Source organism: Procambarus clarkii, chromosome 43 (assembly GCF_040958095.1).
Source record: "Procambarus clarkii isolate CNS0578487 chromosome 43, FALCON_Pclarkii_2.0, whole genome shotgun sequence".
Classification (NCBI taxonomy): Eukaryota; Metazoa; Arthropoda; class Malacostraca; order Decapoda; family Cambaridae; genus Procambarus; species Procambarus clarkii.
Genome location: NC_091192.1, coordinates 34213506 through 34219441, shown reverse-complemented (window position 1 = coordinate 34219441; position 5936 = coordinate 34213506).

Genomic DNA, 5936 nt, shown 5'->3' with positions numbered 1-5936 from the left:
TCAAACAGTGGTAGACGGTTGGAACAAGTGAGGTGGTGGTGGTCAAAACCGTTAGTAGTTTCAAAGCATTATTTGACAAAGTGTACTAGGAAGATGGGACAACACAAGCATAGCGCTCTTATCTGTAAGTACATTTAGGTAATTATACTTAGATAATTACACACTTGACAGCAGGTTCCTCCTTGTACTGGTAACTATGAAATGGTTGTAGGATTTTTTTTTCATGGGTCAAGGCAAACTCCATTACATCCAGAGAGGGCCATTATAACCATATTTGTATCATACATGTATAAACCAGACAATAATTGTTTAAATCGTCATATGACTATAACCACATTACTCTGTGAATCAACAAATGACGATAACCGGTTAAAAGAAAGTACAGTACTAAGCCTGGGGCTAGATTCACAAAGCAGTTACACAAGCATTTACGAACCTGTACATCTTTTTTCAATCTTTAGCGGCTTCGTTTACTATTACTGTATTAAACAGTTAATGAGCTCCGAAGCACCAGGAGACCGTTAGAACAATAACAGTGATTGCGAAGTTTTCATGTCTGTAACCTGTTTAATAAATGTAACCAAAGCCATCAAAGATTGAGGAAAGATGTATGCTTTCATAAGTACATGCGTAACTGCTTCGTGAATCTGGCCCCAGGATGGCTATGAAGTTTTTTAATTTATGAAAAGTATGATCTTTCAACTTTAGTACTTCATACTAACATACAGTAATGCAAATAATTCTGGCCCATGAAAGTAAAAACATCATTGTCAAAAGAAAGATACAAGTCCAGAAGACTACATAGCCCTGTCTGAGTCAATATTAAAAAAGTTCATAGATATCATTTAGGATGCCAATACAAGAGCAGAAATATAAAAGGTGTCTAGCCTCAGCAAATTGTACTGAAGGACAAAAATTCAGATCCTTCTGAAATTCTAGACATTGTAAGTTGAGGCAAGAACAATGCAGTTTCAACAGTAAGGTAAACGTCTAGAATACACACAGAAATCACACTAGCGTGATATATCAAATTAATAAATCCACAAGGATGATGAGGGGTTCGAACTTACGTCCAGGATGATCCTGGGATGATGTAAAACCCTGGTTTGTGTCTCGGAGAGACTGCGGGATCCGTGTGGCAGCAGTAGCAATCCCAGTTGCAATTCTTTTACCATGTCGTGGCACACTCGATTAAGGCGTGTTTCGGATCATCCTGGACGTAAGTTCGAATCCTCATCACGGCTCTTGTTGATTTATTCATTATAAGTCTAGAACTTCATATAAAAAATTTGTTTCTTAGAAACTGGACTGGCAGCTGTGATGATGTCGAGAAAAATGCTGGAGGAAATGCCAATATGGCTGGGAACCCAAAAAAACTTGCCTGTAATATTTGCTAACACTTTTGTGCATCTAGGAACAACCATGCGTCTTATTTTTCTCACGTTTGCTAGCCGGGGACGAATGCATCCCCGGTTAATATATTTGTTAAAATTATAATTTTTATCGGATCATTCTGGGACCGATTTCAGAATGAGCACCTTTAGATTGCACACAATTTGATACCATAATGACGAAGTAGCCTGACAACTGAGGTCAGATCACTGGAAAGATCATAAATACTTCTGTGGTGATGAGAGTTCAAAATTAAAATATTTGTTAAAATTCCATTTATTGTTCTATTATTATGGGACTAGTTTTCAAATGCGCACCTTTATATTGAGAACAATTTCATACCAAACGGAACGACGTAACACAAAAATTTATGTTTTTGAACCTTATATGCATATACCCCCTTTAGGGAATTGTACTGTGAACACACTGATACCAAAAGGAACGACATAGCACGAGAATTAAGATGAGAAAACTGAAACTAGTATACACATTTTACTGCTTTTGCGCGCTCCCGGGTAATGTTCGGCCAAATTTCAGCTTTGCTGTGGGGGGTCACGCCGGGCTTTTGGATCTTATATGCATATACCCCTTTAGGGAATTGTACTGCAAACACAATGATACCAAAAGGAACGACGTAGCACGAGAATTAAAGTGAAAAAACTGAAACGAGTATACACATTTTGTCTAGACATACGCTGACGAGAAACACTTGGCACGAACTTAAGCTGGGGCGCATGCGCCGGGTGCGCCAAAGTGTTAAGTACGAGGAACAGCGAATGTTAGATGTGAAAGGTTAAAAGTCTCAAAGGCCAAGAGAGCAAAGTGAGAGTGTAACTACAGTAACAATGCTGGCACATTTAAGTTATGTCTTTGAGTACCTTAATTAAAATAGAAAAGAACCTGCAGTAAAAATAATCAACTCTGGGAAAAGATGGCAAATTATTATTATCTTTTAAACACCAAAATAAAATTCTCATTTAATTTTCAGAGTATAAAGTGAGAAAAATAAACAACATTGAATATCTAAATAATATGAATGTACTCCAATTTCTCTTGGCAGGCAAATCTTACTTCAGTTTATCTCCATCGAGTTTAATTCATACATTCCCTGCCAACAACACAAATACTGCTGAAAAAGTATTTGGAAACAAGAACTCTTAAAAACTAATCTCTACTAAATATGTCCTAGACCTCGATGAAGAGTTTGGCAAATGAACAATTATGTATTATTTACAGGAAATTAAATAAAAAATGACATTCTCCAAATGACAGCATGCTTTACATATGAAAAATTCCTTATCAAATTGAACTGTGGGTTTTAACATTGAATATATTTACATAGCAGTTCTAACTAGAATCTGCTGTTATTAAACAGACAAGTTGGTTACATTATTACATAAGGAGCTTAAAGCCTTGATGCTTACAATAACTTTTTATACCAATTATATTGTGGTCAATGTAGTCGACCTAATTGAATTGCGTGCACATAGAAATGTTCTTAGGTATTTGTCACGTATTGTTCATAATTATAAATACTCAATTTACACAAAGCTGGCATTAAATGTGTGTTACCTGCCTCATGACAGCTCCCCTGACACCACCTGCCTTATGCGGTAAATATTTGTTAAGCTACTGTATATTTACGAGATTCCATATTTTTTCCCTTTCCATACAGTGGGGCAGGGAAAAAGGCGCTGCCTTGTTCTGGGAGGAGGGGGGGGGGGGGGGGGGTTGTCTTATGTGGGGAATATAGGCCTGAACCTGAATTACACCTCTAAAGTTTTGAGGGTCGACCTATGTACCGGATTGACTTGTACACCAGCATATATGATATACACCATATATTTAAATGTATATTTATATAAATAAAAGGTTCTGTAATGCAGAGATCAGCACAGCCGATTCACAACCGAAAGCTCTTGGGTTTGATTCCCACGGTAGAACAGACGTTTCACCGAATGCCTTTGTTCAACTAGCAATAATTACGTACTTAGGAGTTAGGTAACTGTTGTGGGCTGCATTCTAGGAAGTCAATAGTTAATCTAGGGGGGGGGGGGGGAACCTAAGTAAGCCTAACATGCTTCCTGTCCTTGACAAAGATACTTATCGTTCATTACGAGACAATGGCACGTAATCAATGTTATGTTCATGAACCTTTATATTATTGTAAAAATTTAGTTTATCCCAATATAGAAGCATCAATCTAACAAACCCCTAATATATTTTAAACAAATTAACCAAGTCAGTTGATTCTTTTTGCCTAAGATGTCAATTTGAGTGAAAGATAAAATATTAAGGCCATTATACAGTAAAGATAAATCAAGAAAACAGCTACAAAAGAAAGTATTACAAGGTATATAGGAATGTGAGCTGCCTACTTTATACCAAAATATATACATCAATTGTGTTTCGCACTCCACTTACCTCGAAAATACTTTCTCCACAGAAGCCTGCGTAAGGCTTTAACAGTAATTGTTTCTTGCTTTTTGAATAAATAAAAATGTCTTTTTGAATAATTAGACACTATTGTATATCTGTCAGTCTAGCCAGTATGGAAAAAAAAGATTTGTACAAGTTATAGATAAAGCGTGCAAATTCTAGTAACTAATATCTCCCCTTAGCATTCCTTACTGCCTTGGACTCCAATTTAAATACTCTTGTGTATTAATGGTAATCTCACAGATATATTAACTATACATTTAATTTTATGAAAATGAAAACTATTATTGGTGGCAAAATTAATAGAGAATTAGTCAAAAATAGTCAAAACCTTGGTTATCTCCATTGATAACAAATAGCTTAGGAGCATTATACAGTACAGTGTAATGTGACAAAATTCTTAATAGCAACCTTCATTAATATATTATTATTTTCTTGAATTTAATTTAATCTAAAATCATTAATGATCCAGTCTAACCAGAAAGTGCAACTAATTTTTGTAATTATAAAATGGCACACAAACTCAACGAAAGTAAACCATGTCTAAATGTATGCATACATATGTGAGTGTAAGTATGTACATGTGAGCAAGTACACACACACACTTTTACCAAGAATGGCTAAATATTAAAGAAATGGTTCACAACTTTCGTGAGGCCCAAATTGGAATTTGCCGTGGTTGTATGGTGCCCCATATTTCAAAGAAGCACACCAGTAAATCTGAGAAAGTGCAGAGACAAGCAACTAAATTGAACTGAAAACTGAACTTTCAGAACTTTCAGAACTGAAAAAACATGAGCTATGAAGAAAGTGTAGAGTGTTAAACAAACCACAGTTAGAAGATAAAAGAAAATAAGACAATATGATCACTATGTACAAAATAGTAACAGGAATCAACAAAATTGACAATGAAGAATTCATGAAACCTGCAACTTCAAGAACAAGAGGTCGTAGGCTCAAACTAAGGAAATAAAGCTGCCAAAAAAACATTAGAAAGTTCTCTTTTACAAATAAAGTAGTACATGGTTGAAATAAGTCAAGTGAGAAGATTGTGGATGATAAAACTCATTAGTTTCAAAGCATCATATGACAGTACTGAGAAGACGGGGACATCACGAGCTCTCATCCTGTAACTACTCTTGGACAATTAATTAGCACGCACACGCCTGCGCGCGCACACACACACACAACCCCTCAACAGTTGAGAGGCGGGACCAAAGAGCCAGAGCTCAACCCCTGCAAGCACAAATAGGTGAGTACACACACACACACAAAATTCACTTTTGCAAATAGTGGTAGACAGTTGGAACAAGTTAGGTGAGGTGGTGATGGAGGCCAAAACCGTCAGTAGTTTCAAAGCGTTATACAGTATGACAGAGTACTGGGTAGACGGGACACCATGAGCGTAGCTCTCATCCTGTAACTACACTTAGGTAATTACACACACCTATGAACAAGGTCATAGATTTAAACTAGCTAAACAAAGATGCCGACGAAATATAAGAAAATTCACTTTCGCAAACAGAGTGGTAGACGGTTGGAACAAGTTAGGTGAGAAGGTGGTGGAGGCCAAGACCGTCAGTAGTTTCAAAGCGTTATACAGTATGACAGAGTGCTGGGAAGACGGGACACCGCGAGCATAGCTCTCATCCTGTAACTACACTTAGGTAATTACACACACACTCAAGACTTGGACGAAATATTTTCTAATAGATAAACGAGAGGAGTCATAAGCGGCAATGTATCAGACTGGAGAAATATCACTAGCAGTGTATTACAAGGTTCAGCCCTTGCACCAGTAATGTTTATTATCTATACAAATTACCTACCAGACAGAAATCAGAGTTAAATGTTTGAAGATGATGCCAAGTTACAAGATAATAAGAGACTTCAAAAAGACCTAGACAAAATAAATGAATGAAGCAACACATGGCAGATGGAATTAAATGCAAATAAATTAAACAATGGAATGTGGAGTAGAGCAAAACAGCCTGTACTCAATCTATAAATTATATGAAAAGGTACTAAAGAAGGTACAAGGGTGGATGCCAAAACCAGAGCACCCAAGCCTTATTTAACAAAGAGTATTGGGAAGACAGGACACC